General features: G+C 54.7%; 1 protein-coding gene across 14 annotated transcripts in view; it reads right to left on the bottom strand.

Moving 5' to 3' along the window:
• The window catches only part of MARK2 (microtubule affinity regulating kinase 2), a 54,468-nt gene that overhangs the window by 18,580 nt on the left and 15,015 nt on the right, over positions 1-20,873 (bottom strand). Inside the window, exon 1 of one of the 14 annotated variants that reach the window (XM_084895829.1) lies at positions 548-960. The exons of the other annotated variants lie outside the window; for them this stretch is intronic. The gene's annotated coding sequence lies outside the window, so the exon portion shown is untranslated. Of the gene's footprint in view, positions 1-547; positions 961-20,873 lie in introns of those variants that run through there. 14 annotated transcript variants of the gene reach the window in all.

The following is a 20,873-nucleotide window of genomic DNA, read 5'->3' as shown; positions in this document are numbered from 1 at the left end:
GGCCCAGGCGGCACCAGGCTTGCCCAGAAGACAGCCTCCGCCCCGAGAGGCCGGGCGCTGACTCAGGTGGGCAGGGCCCTTCCCTAAGACTGGAGGCTCCTACCGCCGGCGCTTCCCCGGAAAGCTCCGCTGTGGGGCTCGCATTCAACGTCCCGAGGCTTCCCGGGAAGGGACCAAACTGGGAGGGTGACAAGCGGGCACTCCCTGCCAGGGCAGAGTGAGCCCGGGCGCTGCGGAGTGGAGGGAGAACAGTGTCCCTCGGCACTAGCCCGGGGCGACCCCCCCAGATGGCAGTCCCCCTCACTAGTCCCCGTGAGCCCGCCCGGCCTCTGCTGTCACCACCCCTTCCTCTCGCTCCATCTCAGGGGAGACTCTGTTGGTCGTTGCTCTTCCTCTCCTGGCCAAAGCCTCCTCACCCTCCCCGTGAGTTTTATCAGTGCTAGGGGCCGGCTCCATCCAGCAATCCTTCAAAGAGCCCGTCGGGGTGGGAGGGAAAGGAGAGGGAAGGGCAATCCCAGAGCAAAAACCACACCAGAGGAACACATACCCGGCTGGAGAGAGGGACAAGCACCTCCAGCAGCTTCCATCCACGGCAGAACCTGTCAGGCAGTGAGGGCAAAGTACAGAGGCCGGGAAGAGCCAGGCCCAGGGCGGGGGCGCTCCGCCAGCCACCCTTACTCAGCCGAAGCCGGCGACACCTTCCACCACCTCCTCAGTGGAAAGCAGCAAAGCAGCCAGGCCCAGCGGCTCCTGCCTGGGAACCTGGACTATGTCGCAACCGAAACTACCACTAGCAGAGCCCGGGCTTGGCAGGAAGAGCACCGGGGACGAACCCCAGGCTCCCTGCGGGCCAGGCCCTGGCGGCCAGGAAGCACACGGAGCTCAGGACACTGCGCCGGGGAGCCAGGTGGGAGGAAAGGGGCAGGAGGGGACCAGGAAGGAGGGAGACTAAGAGAGAAAGAGGCGGGTTCAGACCAACTTCCTTCTCCCTTCCCCTCCCCCGCACCGGAAGTGGGCTGCCCCACCCTCCCCAAGGTGCTTTGCTGGGTAACAGCTGGGAGAGGGTGAGGAGGAGACTCTCCAGCCCGCTGCCATAAAGTCCTTATCTCACCTGCGGCAGGTGGACCTGGGAACGGGCTGAAGTCGGAGGCAGGGTAGAGAGGGGCATGGGAATCAGACACGCTGACCCAGAGGGGGCAAGACCAGCAAACCACCCGCGAGAACAAGGCTGGGGGACAGGTGGCAGAACCAGCTACCCAGCAGGGGCAGATGGACCCTTGGAAAATGCATGAGCCTTACATCCAAAATATCTTGGACAAATTTCAGGGGGTCCAGGGATCCAGTGAAGCCCTTCAGAGGTCTCTGGGTTCTGAATTTTACCCAAAGGCTGAAGAATGAAATGTCCCTCTAAATCCCTTCCAATCCCGTTTCTGGCAATCTAACCCAGGTTCCCACCCAACTCCCATCCCCTCCACGCCCCCCCATACAACAAGGCTGCTCCCTACAAGCTCCGAGGGCCTGGGGGTAGCAGGGGCAGCCATTCCTCACACCTTCCTGCTGCAAAGCCCCTGCTGGCCTTGCCTGTGCTCTGTGCTCTGGTCCTGGCCTTTCTTCTGGCTCCCCGGTCTATCTCCCATTCAACCCACTGCCCCAGGCTAGGATCCTTCCCGTGAAGCAACACCTTAAAGACCCCTCTGGCCGGCCATGATCCCCTCTGTGCCCGCCCAGCACCTGAGCACAGGCACCTGAAGATCATACTAGTTCAGTTTGTCTTACACATGAGATGAGACACTTCTGACACCACCGTCGGCCAGCGTGCACGGCATGGTCACAGGCGGAGGGGCAGGCAGGTGAGACACTGAGGCACGGGAGTGAAGAGACCTGCCCAGGTCCCACGCCTCCCCTGCGGAGCGGGACTGGAGCCAGGGCTTTGTGCCCACTAAGGACTCTGCTGTCCCTCTACCAATCATCAGCCCTTTCTCATGCCTGATCTGCTTTCACTTCCCCAAAAAGGCCAGTCCCTGGCTCTTCCTCCAGAGAAGAGGTGAGATGTGAGGCTGCAGGAAGGTGCTGGGACCATGGAACGCCCCTGTCTGGTGAAGGGCAGTCGTGGAGGGCGGTTTAAAGCCCTCCCCAGGGGGTCCCACAAGTGGACCACTCCCTTCCAGACTGGGCCTTGGTCTGGACCGTGGGCTCAGCCTGGCTGGACCACCTGCCCCTTTCCTCAGAAGCGGCTCAGAAGCTTCCTCAGTCGTGTGTGAGGGCAGTACGGGGCTTTCTATCCTGAGGAAGTACCGAGCACTGACCTCAGAGAGGCTGGGGCAGACGGGGCAGGACTAAGCTGTGAAGTCACATGGCCCTGGCAAGTCACTGGCTCTTTAACCCTTCCTCCTCCAATGCACCCAAGAGCTTTCTTTGCATCCTTTGATCCTGAATAACTGTCGCTCTCAACTGCCAAGAGGTAATAAACCAGTGGAGCACTCTGGGTAGGAGATCTTAAAAAGCTGTGGTAAGCACTGACCAGTGGAGAGAGAGGCTGGATGCAACTCCCTCACCCCTGAAGTGAACTGTGATGGCTGCATCTGAGGGACCCCTTTCCTTAATGCCCATTGCAGAGAGGAGGCGACGCTGTGGCAGACGGTCCAAGGGCTGTGCCCTCTTCCCAGCCAGGGTCGGTGCCTACCTGACAGGAGATAAGAGGAGCCTGGAACTGCAGCAAAGGCAGTGTCTTTGCCCTTTAACTTCCTGGGCTGCAGGCCTCATCCCAGCCAGGCGACCTCGCTGCAGCTGGGCCACGAGGGGAGCAGCCTGCGGGCCGAGGCCAGGGCCTGCCCAGACAACCAGCAGGCGAGAGCTGACCGGCATGAGATCGGAACCGAGCCACCTCAGCTCACTCCCCTTCGTTCCCTGAAGCCACAGTACAAGGAGCACCCCTCAACGCCCCATCGTCCTGTCACCTGAAATGCCCGTGGAGTCCACCGAGGGAGCTGTCTCACTCCACAGCACTGCTGTCGCTCCAGCACGCCTTTGCTGAGCGCCTACCTCTGGACCAGGGCCATTTGCAAAGCTCAGAGCGACCTGGTTCCCGCCTTCTAGAACTTAGGGAGGGACTGCCCATTAGATTCACCACAGCCTCCGCCTGCTGCATTATGGGAGGGAGCCCTGCCTTTGCTCTCACCAGCTGACGGACAAGATGACCTGACTCCTCTGAGTCTGCATCCTCGCCTGGGACAGGAGGACACGAGGACACGAGCTGTGCACACTCCACGGGATCAGTGCGGCCAGGCCACGGTGCTGACGGGCCGCAGCGCCTGGTACAAGGTAAGGTCTCGACAATGTTCCCTGGTTTCTTCTCATCTCCAGGGGTTCTCTGAGCCCTAAGAAGAGCTTTCATCTCCAAGACCTTGACTATAAGTACCCGAGTAGCAAAGCTGGGATTCCTTCTAGAATCAAGTCATAATGCTACCATGGCTGGGCTGTCTCCCTTTCCTCACAGAAACCACTCCTGCCAAGACCAGTGGGTGAGCGAGAAGGCACCCACCTCTGCCCCCGAGGAGCCCAGAGGAGGCCCGAGGTGTGCCTGTTCCTCCCTTCCCTGTCCGCTCCTTAACTCCTTCCAGAAAAGGCCCAAGAAACAGCCCAGACCCGTCCCACAGGGTGCCAAGGGCTGGGGGAGCTCACATTGCCAGCCTCACACTCCACTCAGCTCCTCCCGTACCAGTGGGTTACTGTAACCATGGAGACCAACAAGTTCCTCCATATCACAGGAGAGCCAGCCTGCCAGCAGCCCGGGCTCTGGGGGAGGCAGAAGGCAGCCTGCAGCAGGAAGGTTTGGCTCATTCCACAGAGGATTGTGGGAGCTCGTGGAGACTAACCAGGCAGTGAGGTGCTGGGCCTCCCTCAGCTCCCGTCTTCGCAGGTACTGAGGTTTTCAGCACACGCCTGCCTGCATCTGGGTGGGAGTGAAGGCGTCCTCTGGAGGTGGCCCTGGGGGGACCCAGCCACCAGCCCGGGGCAGTGTAGACAGGGACCGAGCTGTGGTGTGAGGATACCACAGATCCTCACTGACAGCAAAGCACCAGCCAGCACATATGCCTGCTCTCCAATGGTCCCGGTAAGGCAGCCCTCCTGTCCCTTTTGTTTGAAGAATTACCCAGATCCCTTCTCAGTGGCGCGTGGTCTCTCCCTGCTCTGGGCTCGCACACCATCCTGTCTGCACCCCCGTGTTTCCATGAGCTCTGAACCATCAAGACAATGTCTTGCTCACTTCTGTGTGCACTCAGTGCCGCACAGCGCCTGCACCTCGCTGCCCATGGTAAAATGCAGTGGAACCTCGTTTCTCGAACTTCGTTATTTCCAGGAGGCTATTCGAAAACCGAATCATTTTTTTCCATTAGAAACAATGTAAATTGAATTGATTTGTCCCAGACCCCCAAATGATTCCGTTTTAACCTTTCATATACAATACATAGTACATGTCCAATCTATACATAAGCACTTTAAAAACAAAAAGGACATGAGATACAAAATAAAATATAATAAAAAGGAAAGGAACTGTACAATAAAAATGAAAAATTAATAATTATAATAAGCAGCAACAAAAGCAAAAAACCACACAGAAATATTGACAGCACAGTACCCTGAGATGTTCACAGCAGTAAACCATCTCCTACCCGGGCATCCTCTCCTCTGTCTCCGGAGAGACTTGTGACTGATCGGACAGCTCTCCGCAGGAGAGGGTTAGCAGGTTGAGAAGCGAATTGTTCGAGATGGGAGACATTCAAGAATAGAGGTCTGACTACCCTCACCAAGCCAAAGTGTACAGCTTTTGGGCCGTAAAGCCCCTCCCCTCTGTCCCGCAGGAGAGAAGACAAGAAGCTCCCGCCACAGGAGCCTTTCCCCTCTCCGGGCACCTGCTGCCTGTGAAGCTGTGGTCAGACCTGCCCTCCCCACACTCTCCCACAGAGGGAGGGACCTGGTCTCTCCTCCATGGCCCACACGCCTCAGCACATGGCGGCGTATTCAACAGGCACTGAACCAATAAGTGTGTAAAGAGTAAGGGAGGAAACCTGTTAGGACGCCACAGTGCCCTCTGCAGACAACCGCCAAGGGGCAGCGACCCCCTCTCCCGCGGACAGATGACCCCTACGGCGTGCTTGCTCCGCCCCAAGCCTGTGTTCCCTCCTGACACAAAGCTCAAGGCCAAGCTGGTGAACAAGACCATCGAGGAGGAGGAGATGTCAGAACCAGCAGGGCCCCCCTCATGTCTGCCCCCCTCAATCAAGGCCAAGCCCTCCTTTCATCACAGGGGGGGAACCCTCTCCTCCAAAATCCCTGCTGCCCCACACCACCAGGCTCTCCCACTCAGACAGGTCTCTCTGCTTCTCTCATTCAATCCTTCCCCGGCTCTGCTACCCAGACCTCTGTGTCCTGCAGTGACAAGGCAGTGCCGCTGGCGGCCTTCTGAGAGGCACTGATTGGGGAAAGCAACAGGGACCTGCAGGACACATTTATTGCTGTTTGCTGCACTGAGACCTCTGCTTTAGCGTCTCTTCCTGGAATCACGTACTGAGAGTAAGGCCCGAGATGGCCAGAAAGGTCACCTGGACACACCTGCCTGAGTCCTGCTTCAGCGATCAGCAATCCCACCCTGCCCCGCCCCCTCCTCAAACAGCCTCCGGTACAGAAAGCAAAGGAACTAAAAACGGCAGCTGGGAGCTCAGTTGACTCACCCAGCATAATCATCTCCTCCAGAATCTCCCATCTTCTCCGGGTTTTTGCCAACACAAAGTAAAAGAGAAGCACGAGATCTTAAAAACACACACAAAAAACAAAACCCTTGGCATTCACGCAAAGCACTGCTACCTGGGTGCGATCTTACTCTTCGTCTCTGCCCTTCCCAATGCGTTTCCTGAGACATCCACGCCGAGCGGCAGCAGACCAGCCCCGTGCTGGGACCAGGGCCTTCGGGGGCCTACCCGGCCCGGCACCTCCTACAGGGAGGTGGTGAGTAAAGTGAGGGCCCCTCTCCACGGCATCTCCCTCTGGAAGTGGAAAAACTACTGCTGTCCTGCTCCTCCAGTTTCAAAGAGGGAGTTCAAGGAGGAGGAAATGTCAGAAAACACACTGGGACAAAGTTTGCTGCCCCAGAAGTCAGCATGGCCAGAGGTCAGAGCTCAAGCAGAAGGAGACGCCACCTAAGGCCATCGCCGTCACTCTCGGCCTCAGAGCGTCCCCACCCAGCTGGGCTACAGTGTGGCTGCCCCCCTGAAGTGACCGATGAAAACCCAACGGGCTGATCTTTCCACAGAGCCCACGGGGCTGCTCCTGCTCAGGCAGAACCCTGAAACCACACAGGTGAGGGCGCCCGTTTCCGGGGCCACCTGACCATGGTCCCATCGGTCACACGAGAGCTCCCGTCCCCTGGCCCTCAGGACAGGCCCCGGGAATGAGCAACAAGCGGCGTGTGTTTCTTTTGGTCACTGGCATTTGCATACAGGAGGACAACTTTTGTGACAGACGGTGCCATGACTACAAAGTAATGAGAACTCTTCCACAAACACATGCAAATCTGCAGTGTACCAACAAAATCCCCAACTCGCCCAAAGTTCTGCTCTGAGAACTATTTATCCCCAGGAACAGGTTCCAGATGGAGGCTGTGTCCTTGGGCCAGCCCTGAGGGCCCACCATCGTATCTGGATGGCTGATTAACCGCAGCCCGCAGCAGGGCAGTGAGCTCGTGTTCCCCGTGGACCCAGGAACGTTTCTTGTTCTGCAAGCAGCAGGGGCATCAGAAACAGGGCCCTAAACTCCAAACCCTGGGTGATGGGGTGAAACAAGAGGAATTGAGGTAAAGAGGGTTACTTCAAAGTACTTGAGGTGGCTGAGCAGGAGCAATGGTCTAAGGCAGTGGTTCCCATCGTGGGGCACACCCCCACAGGGGGGCAATGTGATTTTTAAGGGGGGCAATTAGAGAATGAGTTATTCACAGTGAGTTTTTTGCATTTCTTATGGTTCTAGGGGTCTCCTATATCGTATATAAATATATATTGTGACATATTTATGCATTTCAGGTCTCGATTATGTTTTGAAACTATTTTCTATTTTTTCATATCACTACATATTTTTATTTTTTAAACAATTTCTTCCTCAGTACTTCAACTGTCCTTTTGTTCCTTTATTTTTCTCTTTCATGGATGCCATGTTCTTTGGAAGCTTGTTTAGACCAAGTTCAGGGCCTTTTAGGCTTCTTCCACGGGAACAGCTCGCTTTTTGAATAATAAGAACTCTATGTCACAGGAGGAGGGGGGTCAGGATGTTAGAGACGCTTAGGTGGGGCGTGGCCAGAATCAGGTTGGGAGCCCCTGGGCTGAGGAGACAAGAACCAGGTGGAGTTGAGGGCTGAGGCGGAGAAAAGGAGCCGGGAGTGGAGACTGTCTTACAGGGAGAAGAAGCCGGGAGAATCCAGCTAGAGAGAACAGCAGGGAGCCTGGGGCAGTCCCTGACGCATCAAAGAGCAAGTGCTCTTTAGAACAGTCTCTGCTTGGCAACTGAAGCCGGGACGTGCCTCATACCCACTCTCCAGGCCCGGCCCTGCTACTGCAGTCCTGACCCGGGGCCAACGGCAGACTGCTGGACCCTACTGCTGAGTGGCCACCTGGGCAGGTGCCGTGGCCAGCCTGCCAGATAAATGGAGGAGGGCTCATGGTCAGGAGAGAAGCCTGGAAAGCAGAGCTCCTCAGTCAGACTGAGTACATGCGGCTTCTGGGATTAGGTCTCAGCTGCCCCCAGAGCCACACACTGTTCATTGCTGGTGACAATGACAGTTCTAATACAGGTGCCCTAGTTGTCTACACACTTGGCCTAGCCATTTTCCATTACAGTGTCTTCTTAAAAAGCACTTCTTAGCCTGGCTGGCATGGCTCAGTGGCTGAAGGTCCACCTGTGAACTAGGAAGTCACGGTTCAATTCGTGTTCTGGGCACATGCCCGGGTTGTGGGCTCGATCCCCAGTATGGGGCGTGCAGGAGGCAGATGATCAATGATTCTCTCATCATTGATGTTTCTGTCTCTCCCTTTCCCTCTCCCTTCCTCTCTGAAATCAATAAACATCTATTTAAAAATAAAAAGGACTTTTTATAGTTAATGCATCTTTTCAGAGAGAGTCCTAGAAAGGGGGTCTCTCAGAGAAGGGAGCGGTCCGGAACAGCCAGCTGAGCCCAGGCAGCTCCCAGGCAGCAGGGAGATGCGGGCTGGAGGGTCTGAGGATTCCGACCTCTGCGATCTGAAGCTGGGAGCGGAGCTCTTTGGTACAAGTCAGCTCAGAAACTAGGACCCCCAATGGACAGGTGGTGCTGGGAGGAAGAGGCGCTTTGGGGCACTGGAGACGTACTGTCACGCAGCCTGCGGACAAGGGAATGCTGGTTATTCTGAAGGAGGCGAGCAGCCAAGTCTGTAGCTCTTCACCTCCAAAGAGGGCAGGGAATAAAGGTGGCTACCAAGGGAATACAGATCCCCCAACTAATCCTGAAGGGTAGCCTACTTGCCAACAGGCATGGTGGCTTACATAAAGACTAAAGATGGAGAGGAAACACCACGCAGACATGTCCGCTAACTGGGCAGCAGGAAGCCACTGCTACCCACTCTGTTGTTCTGTCTAGTGCGTACAACCACCAACAAAGACCCCACAGACATAAAAGGGTCTCTATCAAGAGAAAACAGATTTTTTAAAGTCAGAAATTGCTGTATATCCATAACATCCAAAACACTTAGAGCAATGCCTGACATATACTAATGCTCATGACCTATTAGCTATTATTATTATAATTCCATATGCTTCCCTAACTTACTCTGTAGGTTGCCAGACAAAGATATGAGGAGGGAGGTGGAGGATAAAAAGGCTTTGGGCTTTACCTTATTTACCCAATGACCACCACAAACGCTCTTACGTGTGAAAACAGATGGAGCTTTGACCGGGCCTAGAGCTCCGGAGTCCAAGGCCAAGTTCCATTCGCACGGCTCATGCTGGAGCCTGGGCTTCTCACAGAGCCAGAGTCTCCAGCAGCCGAAGTGTTTTATCCACTCCGCTCTCCCCGATAAAAAGCACTCAAGACATACACATCCCGCTCTAGGAAGATCCGAGCACACAACACAGCTCTTGAGACACACAATGCTGGCAACTGTGCCAAGAGTTTCTAGAGAGATGGGCCTGGGAACTTCGCAGATCAGGATCACAATGGGAAATGTGGCTCGCACTTGGGAAGCGCGCGCACACATACACATACACACACACACACACACACACACACACACACACACACACACACGGTGGCTAGAGTCCCGATGGCGATGTGCTGAAGAGCGCTCGCTCTTAGTTGTGATTGGGGAAACACGTGAAAACTGAGCTCTACCTCCATCTCTGAGCGTCTCTGGGCGGAGACGCTTCCGTGGCGGCCCAGCTCCCACCGCCAGCTGTCCTTCACCCAACACAAGCCCGCCATTGGGAAGCCGGGATTTGGGGGCTGGGTGTTGTATCCCATGAACTAGCATGCATGCATCTGTCTCGGGGGCAGTTTCCTGAAACAGCTGCATGGCCGGCCCGGCCCCTCCAGACAGGGTGTGAGGGACAGGAGGGAGAGATGAGATGCCAGGAGCAGAAAGGCAGGGACGGAGGACTGAAGCTGTCTGCCCCTCTTCTCACGCCTGTCAGTGGCAGCGGGCTTTTCCTGCCCGGTCCTCACGGAGGCTCCTTTCCCTAGCACCCACCTCCCCCGGCAGACCCGGCTTCCTCCTGGCACCCCCTTTCACCCTGACAGCCCTACCACATCTAGTGCCTGCGTGCCTAAAGCTGATGCTGGCTACCCCAGGAAGAGATAGCCAAGGTCATGTGAGCTGGCCTGACACGTCCTGCTGTACTTGTTTATAGCAAGAGGATTCAAGCAACCTGTCAGGGGAGGGGAAGGGAGGGGGCAAACCCTGTACACAGGGCAGGCACTCCGAACACAGCGCAGGGGCCTTCCGCCAAGAAATCTTTGCTCAAATATGAAGCAGAAATCTCTCACCGAACACCAAACCAGCTGGCTATGCCAAATCCCACTTACGATCCAGTGACCTTGAGGCACTGTTCAACTTTTCCAATGTTCTCTGTAAGAAAGGTTTGGGTTTGTTAGGGGTGGAGAGAACAAAGGATGAGCAAGGCAGGGCCCCAAACAATGAATACCCAAGCAAAGCGCTCCTGGCCCACCGGGACGTGACGCGGAGCTTAAGAGGGAGCTCTCAAGGGTACATTTGGATAAAAAAAGCACTCAGCTCCCAGATGCCCAAATGCCCAGTCAGAAGTCCAACTACCAAACAGAACTGCCTGTGCCCACTTCTTGCCCCACTCAAAGTCAGAACTTGGAGACCAACGGGGCACAGCTCTAGGGCAGAGGTGCTCGGGCAGCAGCGAGCCCAGAGACCAGGTCAAGGGCGTCCTCTCTAACCAGAGGGCCAAGCTGACAATGGCAGCACTAGCCACAGACACAGCCAGAGGGACGGTGGTCAGCACCCGAGCCGGTGGCTCCGGGCAGCTAGGTCTCCGCAGCAGGCCGCCGACCCTGGCCCTGGCCCTGCAAAACCGCCTGGCACAGCCCCTGAACCCCGAATCCCCCCGACTCAGCAAGCTGGGACTGCTCTGGGCTGGGCTGTGCCGTGGGCACTCAGCCTCAGCAGCAGGAGGATGTTTCCGGGGGGTGTTCCCGGGCTGGCGGAGGAGGTCAGCGGAAGAGGTGAGGATGCCCCTTCTCTAGCCGGCCAGGGGGGACACGATCCACCCGCCGGCCACCTGTGCTCCCCTCCAGCATCCCCTTTCTAGCAACGGAGCAGCCACCACTCCCTCACCTTCCTGAGAAACTGAAGGTAGTGAGTCCAGCTTAGAAACTAAGCGACTGGCTTAGAAACAAGGGATACTGTGCTGCAGGAGAGTCTAAGAATAAACTCCGACCACCCACCGCTCCTCGGAAGGGCAGGAGCATTTGGAAGCGCTTGCCATTTCTCCAGTCTGAAAGAACAAGGCGGCCTCAGCACACACGCCCGGGCCACCATCTCCCGCCAGAGCCCGGTCTCCCTGCCGCCAGACTAAGCACACCTGCCCGGAGCTGCGGGCCGAGGTGCAATGGCGCCCTGTTCGCATACTCACAAGCCCATTAATCTTCCTCCAGATCGCTGCTGCCATGCAGAGCAGTGAGGCGGGCCGAGTCCAGAGTCGGCTCCAGAGCCAGTCCCTCCAGTTTGCTGGCGGTGCTGGAGGGGTGGGGAGGGGAGGAGGGGAGGAGGAGGAAGGAGATTATGATTCTCTGTTTTCAAACCCCGCCCCTAAGTCCAGGAGGACAGCAGCCGGGTCCCTCTCGGGAGAGCTCCAATCTCCGGGCACCACACCAGCCAGGCTCCGGGGAATGCGCACCTCCGACAGGCTGGGGAGCAGAGCCAGCGGCAGGCTGGTCTCCCGCCAACAGCTCTCAATGGCGCGCCTATCAGCACGGGAACAACAGGAGGTGGGCAGCTTAACGGTCTCCGGGGAGAGGCAGGAGGGGAAACAGTGCAAGCCGGGCTAGCATGGGAACAGGCCTCTCTGCAGGAGAGGGGCCAGCCAGCTGTCCGCGGCAACATCTGTGTGCAGGGGAGGGAACGCCGGCACACCGAGCCGCTGCGCCGCGGCGCCCTGGTGCCCGAACCTGCAGCGTGGAGCTCAGTCATGTCTGCACACCGCTGGCTCAGGTCTGACTGCCGCTGGCAGGAGCGGAGGGCACTCTCACTGGCTGTGTGTGCCATCCAGCCAGCGGCCGAGGGCAGAGAAGCCACAGATGGCCCCGCCCACGGGGAGGGCAGTCCTGTGAGCGCAGCGCCGGAGGTGGCCACTGAGAGGTGCTGTTAGAGAGGACTGTCCGTCCGCAGGCAGGTCCTTCCTCTTTCTCCCCAGGTGCTCCCTCTGAAAAGCCTGCAGAGCCCCCTGCCCATGAAAAGAGGGGAAGTGGAGCAGACCCTGGGCCTAACGGAGTCCCACAGGCTCCCAGCCAGCCTGCTCCAAACTAAACCCAGACTCCCGCCAGGACAGACACCAGGAACAGCCCGCTCTCCCCCACCCACTCCCAGCCCCTTCACTCCACACCACATGGTTAGGGGTGGGCGGACACCAACAGTCACCCCCGCAGGGCACCCAGCACTGGACCAGGAAGTGATGGCTCCATATTCAAAGCACCACTTCACTCACACACACACACACACACACACACACACGATTTACATATCCATGTGTGTATATGTACATGTGTATGGACATCTCTGTGTGTGTGTATATACGCAGACATGTAAAACTAATTTCACACCCACATGTCTCCTTTTCCCGGCCTGTAGCTCCAGCCTCACCCTGGCCCCTTCCCACTCCGGGCAGAAAGTTCTCAGGCCTCCAGGCCTCTGCCGCACAGCCTCCTATCCCCCCACCACAGCCGCACACTGTCCCCCCAATCTGCTCACAGCCTCTGAGCAGCAGGAATGCCCGTGAAGTGGAAGCAATTGGGGGGGGGGGGGGAGACAGTGCAAGGTCCCCAAAGGAGTGCACCTCTAGACCCAGCTCGGCCCAAGCGAGTTACAAACCTTAGCAAGTCACTCGCCCTCCTGGGCCCGGCGTCTCCCCACTGGCAGAGTGCGGGCTGGGGACCAGCCCCGAGGGTCTGCCATGTGGATGTGGGCTCTCAGTGCCTCCGTACTCACAGGCCTGCCAGACCTGTGTGCCCTGAGAACGGAGCAGGAAGTGGGCACAGCCTCAGGTCCCGAAGACCACATCCTGACCCTGGTTTATATCAGTTCAACCTGCCAAAAAGTCTGGCCCCAGAGTTAGCCTCACCTGACATGCCTGGACACCAGGATCACCCTGGAAAGTTTCTTCTGCCTGGGGTGAAAAATTACCCACCATGACTCTCCCGCTGAGCAGCATGACTATCCTGAACCTCGTGTGCCCCGGGGAAGGATCCTTCCTCCCCAGACTTCACTTCCCCAGTTTACAAGCTCCTCACCCTTCCCAGCTCCCTGCGCCGGGATGTGGCCACAGGCCGGGGAAGGCAATGACACAGTCCATTTCCAGGAGCCCCGAGGCGCTGGGCTGCGGCCGCTCTGAGTAGGCGCAGCCAGGCCTGTGGCAGGCACACCGCGCACCTGCCCCGCCCGAGGCACGGCTCCGCAGCTCGGCTCCTTGGGGGCTCCGGGTGGGAGCTGGGCCTGCACACCGACCGCGGGCAGGTGAGCCAGGAGGAGAAACTGACTTGGCAAGGCCCAGCAGCAGCAGCTCAGCAGTTTCAGTCTCCCTGGGGAGGGGGAATGGGGTGCGGGCGGGCCCAAGCAGACCAGTCCAACAGGTCCTCGTCCACCGCCCTACACGGTGGTGCCTCCTGCGCCAGCTCAGAAACAGGAGAGTCCAAAGTCAGGTGGCGCTTTCACACCCTGAGTCACAAAGACAGGGAATCAGGAAGGAGAAAATGGTTCTCTCTCACTCTTGCCCTTTTCACAACGTGGTCCCTGGTCTCCTCACAACTGTTGGCCAATTCAGAAAAGCAAGTGACCTCCCTGAGCCGCTCAACACGCACCGGGCCCTCACCCAGCGGCGCCGGGCCGGGACTGCTTCCTGTTCATGGCCGAGCTTCCTCCCGCCAGAACGCCCGCCTCTGATACGCCGCACCATCTCCCCAGCTCAGCCAAATCCCCACCACGCAGTGCACTTCTCACCCACCCACCGGAAGGGGCAGGATGAGGCCGATCCAACAGCAGCCAGAGGCACCGGGGGTCGGGGCAAGAAGAGAACTCGGCAAAACAGGGGCTTGGCTTTCTGGCTCTGGCCCCTCTTGGAGAGCCAGCCATGGTTTTCTCAGCCGTGCCTTCTCCTCTGGTTCTTACCCCAGTGACAGTGTAAACCTTCCCCGCACCCTGAAAAGGTCACCCATGTACCTACTGGGACACTGTGACTCGCATGGACAAAGCCTGGACACATACAAGTCAGCGTGGACACACTTCCCCAGTGCGGCTGCAAGTGGACAATGATGCCATGCTACAGTTTATCTTATTCCACAAGTAACTGGAAGGTGACCACACCACGCACTCTGAAGACTCAGGGGAAGGAAGGGGTCCAGAGAAGGGTTAAGTACAGTCCAGCCTTCAAAAGAGTCCATTAGCTAGCAGGGGACACGAGCACAAATCCCACAGTCCGATGTGGGACGCAATCCAGGAAGTAAAGTTACCGTCCACCTGTTTGGCCAACTTGCTGCTAGTCTGCGGCTTCTGCCGTTTTTCAGAGGAGCCACGCACAGGCCGAGGTCTGACCCCAGTCCCGCTTCTCGCGAGGACCTGTGTGCAGCCAGGCTGTCTGACCCTGGGGCTTCATGAGTGGGGCTGCCCACCCTCGGCGTCGACCCTGGTGAGAGCTGTGCCATGCTGACGCAGAGAAAGCTTAGCCAAGGAGACGCGCCGAAGAAGCAATCACTTAGCTTTCCTTATCTCACCAATCTGGAAACCAGGGACAAGCCCAGTATGCAAGCAAAGATGACATGGGAACATAAACACAGTCACAAAAGTTGCTCAGGACTTAAAGTTTAGGGAAATAAAGTCAGAGAGAGGGGGGAAGAGTTGGAAGAAATTTCTGTTGTTGTTGTTAATTCTCACGCAAGGGTATTTTTCCCATTGACTTTTAGAGAGTGGGGGTTGAGAGAAACATTGATGTGGGAGAGACACATCAACTGGCTGCCTCCCACATGTGCTCCGACCCGGGCCGGGGATCAAACCTGCAACCCAGGTACATGCCCTTGGCTGGGAATTGAACCCAAGGCCCTTCTCTACGGAGGTTTGACACTACAACCACTTAGCCACACCACCCAGGGCTGGGAGGAATTCCTGAAGCTTTGCATCCAGAACCACCATATCTCAACGCTGGCTGTGACCAGGGAGGCACGTTTATGTAGTTCTTTTATTTCCCAATCGTCTGCTTCCTTAATTCCCTTTCAATCAGGGCTGGAGCTCGGGGCACACGGCTACAGGTTAAACTGTGCCTCACCCACCAGGCTGCCAGCAGTGGAAGGCAGAAGGAACAACTACCAGTACTCATTCCTGGAAGAGCCTGGGAAGACATAAAATTCTCTAGACAGAAGGTTCCATGCCATCTTAAAAGAAAGAGAGTCAGTTAATTCAGAGCCCAGCGATTGAGGCTCAGGTGTCCTCCATGGGGGAAAACAATTCTGAAGCTAGCCCCATCTTAAAAATGGGAAAAGCTGGCGAGAGACTTGGTTCAAATATCACCTCGAAAAAAAACCACTTCCTAAAAAACTTTTTAAGTATAGGGGACTGGGAATTGGTTTGTTTAAAACCCTTCCTATATAATCGACAGCAGATTAGCTTCACGACTCTTCTGGAATGGGTTTAGCATGAAGCATCTCACAATGCGGGGATATGAACGTGACGCTGGGAGCTCAGCACCTGAACACTTATTCTGAGAATCCTCCTCACACCCAATCACCAGGAGGGCTCCCAGCAGTGGCTGCCGTCCTGTCGCCGAGGATCGGTCTGAACACTGTGGCTTTGGCAGCTTGCCCTCTCGGCTGTTTCACAAGCAGTTTCTGTAGTTTTAAGAAAGGCAGGGTGTTTGCTTTTAAACACTATCTGAAAAATGGATTTCAAAACAGAGTTCAACGGTTCCACGGCAGAAAGGAGGGAAGGAAAACAAACCTCAGGAATCGGGTGTGCCGGGCAGAGGGAGCACGCCGGAGGAGCCGGGGAGGAGAACGATGCCCGATTACTCCTCACCTGCACCGAGATGGCCACCAAAGCTAACCGAGAGCCCCTAACCACTAAGTTAGAAAATAAAGACACAGAACCCTGGCCGGCGTGCTCATCGTTGGAGCTCTGGCCTGTGCACTGAAGGGTCAAGGGCTCAATTCTCAGTCAAGAGCATGTATCTGAGTTGCAGGTGCAATCCCCAGCCCCAGTCAGGGCACATGTGGGAGAAAAACGATCTATGTGTCCCTCTCATGTCAATGTTTCTCTCTCTATCTTCCTCTCTCCCTCCCATCCCTCTAACCAAGTTTTTAAAAAAAATCAATGGAGCCGAAACCGGTTTGGCTCAGCGGTAGAGCGTCGGTCTGCGGACTGAAAGGTCCCAGGTTCGATTCCGGTCCAGGGCATGTACATTGGTTGTGGGCACATCCCCGGTGGGGGGTGTGCAAGAGGCAGCTGGTCGATGTTTCTCTCTCATCGATGTTTCTAGCTCTCTATCTCTCTCCCTTTCTCTCTGTAAGAAAACCAATAAAATATATATTTTTTAAAAATCAATGGAAAAAATGTCCTCGGTGAGGATTGACAAAAAATAAATAAAAGAAGGATATAGAAATGGCATTAAAGACATGAGACTAGTAAATGGAAACCCTAATAGACATCTTCATCTCTCCAAAATAAACTTACCTGGCTCAAATCTGTCCGTTTAAAAACAAAACAACCCCAACAGCTCCGCACCAATGCCAAGGACTGTCACATCTAATCAATTAGCAGCCGCACCTCCCTGCCGGCGAGGTGGTAATTAAGGGAGCGGCTGGCCTCGCTGGGAATACAGTACAGAGGGCAGAGCCCCTGTGGGCCCAGCCGATTACACGGCCTTTTCATTAGCAGGAAGCCGCTCTCCGAGGAAGCAGCGGCGGGAGCACACCTGTGTGACAGCAGCTGCCTCCGGAGATGAACGTGCGGATGGGAGGCGGGAGAGGAAGCATCACTCTGAGAAAGCTGTGCTTGTCAGCGTGGTTTATGGGGACCGTGGTTTTCCACGGTGACAAAAAGCTGGGCTCTGAAGTCATTTAGACATGACATGTAACCGCGATCTCGGAGAAATGAACCAGGTTTGAACACAAATACAATCACACAAACTCCCTCGCGCTCTGCGAGGGCAGCAGAGGGCTTCAGTGCATAAATGATGCTTAAACCAAGGGCGGCAGCTCACCCCTTTATCCTTGTAGCTGAAAATGGGCTGGAAATTTTAGGACTTTGTGAATAAATGAGAACTTCTAACAGGATCAAAGAAAAGGCACTGCTGCCAGGGTGAGACAAGCACGGAAATCAAACCATAAACTCATGAGCTCAGTTCACGGAGCCTCCCAAGGCGCCCTCTCCCTAAGAACCAGCACGGCGTCTGGAGGACCACCTGATCGGGAGGACCACCTGATCGGGAGGACCACCTGATGGCCACGGGTCCCAATGCACACGGAGGTGCATCCAGCCTCGGTGCTCCGGGCCCCACCGTCCAGGCAGAGCAAGCAGCCCGGGCCTCCCGTGCGGAAGGGGCCCAGGAGGGCTGTACAGAGAACATTCGTTTCATTAAGGATAAAGCGTCTCCAGTTAAGATACACAGACAAAAGCTTTCTCTTTTTTCCCTTTTTTTTTGTGGGAAAAGGGAAGTGCTTTTGAAACGAGCTCTGGAATCCCAGCATTCACGGGTGCTACAGCGCAGGACAGTCACCTCCAGCCTCCCACTGTCCTCTTCAGGGGCACTAGCTTGTTCGTTACCAATTTTAGGTCTCAGGACGCTTTTCTAAAGGGGTCCTTAAAACTCCAGGTGAAAGAACTAGCGAAGAGTGAGAGCCAGGATTAGGTACATTTGTGAGTTCCCACGGCTCTGAATGGTACAGCCAAGGCCGGGGGGTAAGCCAGAGCAGCAGCACCGCACCTCCACACCCGCGCCTCCTGGGCACAGGCCACCGGGCAGAAAGAACCAGCCGGGCAGAGGAGCCCGTGCCCGGCTCTAAAGCCAACGAGGGCGCCGTCTTACCCAGCACCGACTGGGAGCTGATGCTGAAGGGTCAGCCTCCATCCTACTGTCTGGGCACAACTGAAGCCAGAGCCAAAGTTCGCCACCGTCAGAGTTTGGTTTGACACCAACATACATGCCAGACCACGTGGGTTTTTTACCTTAAACAAGTTACTCAACATTTCTGGGACCCGTTTTCCCATCTGTAAAGTGGGGAAACAGTAAGACTACTATTTCACAAAGATTGAATGAGTTAATGAGGTAAAACTGCTAAGCCAGCAGCGGGGACAAAGTAAGTGCTCAATAAACGTTGGCTATTTCGTTTACAGCTAAAGACATAGCGATAAACGCTCCAGGCACACCGTGCCCCGGGAGAGAGGACGGGCTGGGGCACTGTCTACCCTTAAAGTACCCAACCCCTTAGGGAACGTCATTGACTGAGCCAAGAGTGAACAAATGCTTTTTGAAAGCAAGAGTCTATCTTCTGTACAGACCAGCGGCCGAAGAGAGAAAAAGCACATCAAGTTCAATTCTGGAATTGAAATGAAAGCCACATGTGAATTCAAAAAGAAATATGCTTTGTGGGGCTTGCCGAGGGACAGGAAATACGAGTAGAGCTATAATCCGGCAGGTCTATATGTAACTCAAACTGATATAAGAGAAGCACTAGATCAGTGTTCCCCAAAGTGTGGTACGCGTACCCCCAGGGATACGGGAGGAGTTTGGTGGGGGTACGCGTTGCACCGGAGTTTGGTGGGGATATGCACTGCACCGTGCTTAGCTGCGCCTAATTCTACGTTCTCATGAGTACGAGGGGTATCAGCGTTACGGAAATTATAGAAGGGGTACCCATATGTTAAAAGTTTGGGAAACACTGCACTAGATTAAACAGTTTCTTTAATGAGTCTGATGAGAAGTGATTCTGAACAAATGAGATCGTTTTTATTTATTTTATTTATTTTTTTAAATATATTTTATTGATTTTGTACAGAGAGGAAGGGAGAGAGATAGTTAGAAACATCGATGAGAGAGAGTCACCGATCAGCTGCCTCTTGCACACCCCCCACTGGGGATATGCCCGCAACCAAGGCACATGCCCTTGACCGGAATCGAACCCGGGACCCTTCAGTCCCCAAGCCGACGCTCTATCCACTGAGCCAAACCGGTCTTGGCCAAATGAGATCATTTTTAAAAGATCTGCTTAAAGCTGGTCCAAGTGACTACTAGAGCGAGGCCCAAAGGTACCGGGCTAAGGGAAGCTTTGGTAAGTCAGAGGTGCTGCAGAAATCAGAGGATGAGGACAAGCAGAAGGACAAGATGCAGAGTGATAATATAGCCGATGTAACTTTACCTGTCTCTTGAAAGATCAAGTTCACCCGCTATCACACACACCCAATCCGCTCCCCTCTCTCAGGAGACAATAATATGTACCCAAGAAGCGTGGGCTTTGGCAGGCATTACCAACAAGGCTAGCCAGGAGTGAAGTACAGGAGAAAGCAGCACAGTGTGTTGGCCCTACAGCACCGGGGACTGTGGGGCGCTGGCCTCGGCAGAGGCTGGAGCCTCGCGGCCCTCCGCTATTGTGGGCACAAGGTTCTTCAAGGTGAGAGGCGAAGCAAGCTCTGCAGTTTTCAACTTTGGAATTGGCCAACAGCCAATTTATAAGCTTAAAAAAATCTACTGTCATAATGAAATCCAAGTAAGCCAAATGATCTTTTTAATGGAATAAAAAAAGCCAACACTCTGTACTGAAGGAGGAAACAAGCCAACTTTGGTCAAAGTCCCTGAGAACCAGCCTCCTCAGCTGGAAGCACTGAGACCGGAGCGGAGTGCCTGCCAGCGGCCAGGGCCCGCCAGGACGCGGGGATTGCAAAACAAAGGCTCCCTATGAGGTCACTGCAAGCAGCCAGCCAATGAGGCCCATCAACCGCACACCTGTCCGCAGAGGGCTCTCCCGTCTGGAAACCTTTACACTCCTATTACAAGGACCGCAAACAGCTTGTTTATGTGGGTTATAGCTACTGTATTATAATTAAAACAGAGAAAATGTTCAACTATTGACTAATCTAAAATACTACTAAACCCATTATAACTACATCTTAATAATTATTTTTCAACATATCAACTTAATACATATCATCATCATCATCACCAAATCTAAGTTAACCATTTTTTAATCCTCACCAAAGGACATGCTTAGAGAGGAAAGGAGAGGGGGGCGGGCAGGGAGGGAGATCAATGTGAGAGAGAAACATCAATCAGTTGCCTTGGGGGGGGTGAGGACATGAGGGGGGGGACTGGGGGGATAAGGACACATATGTAATACCTTAATAAAGAAATTTTAAATAAATAAAAATTAAAAATACATTTAAAAAATCAGTTGCCTTCCATACACACCCTGATTGAGAATTGAACCCGCAACCCCAGTTATGTGCCTCGACCAGGAATCAAACTGGCAATTTTTCTCAGTGCCTGGAAAACATCAATTGAACCTCTCTGGCTGGGCAAATCCAAGTTAACTTTTAAAAGGGATTAAAGCTAAAACACGTGGATGAGCCTTGAAGACATTATGCTAAGTAATTGAGCCAGACACAAAACAAGTATTGTACGATTTCATTTACATGAGCTATCTAGAATAGGAAAAATTATACATAAAGTATAATAGAGGCTCCCAGAGGCTGGGGGCAGGGTAGACGGGGAGTGATTATTTAACTGATAGACAGTTTCTGTTTGGAATGATGAAAAAGTTCTAGAAATAGTAGTGATGGTTACATAACATTGTGAATGTACTTAATGCCACTGGACTAAACTACACTTACAAAATTAGTAAAATAAATTATATGGCCCAGCTCGTGTGGCTCAGTGGTGAATGTCGACTTATGAGCCAGGTCATGGTTTGATTTGGGTCAGGGCACTTCTCCCGGTTGCAGGATCTTTGAACAGAAGAAGCACATCAGTGGAAAAACTGATGAAATCTAAATGAGTTCTGTACTTGGGTTAATAGCATTGCACCAAGAATAATTTTTAGTTTTGATACATGCTCTATGGCGACGTAAGATGTTAACAGA

This window comes from Pipistrellus hanaki, assembly GCF_964339955.1.
Source record: "Pipistrellus hanaki genome assembly, chromosome: 9".
NCBI lineage: Eukaryota > Metazoa > Chordata > Mammalia > Chiroptera > Vespertilionidae > Pipistrellus > Pipistrellus hanaki.
Note: the sequence above shows the minus strand (reverse complement) of the source record. Positions and strands in the feature narration are given on the sequence as shown.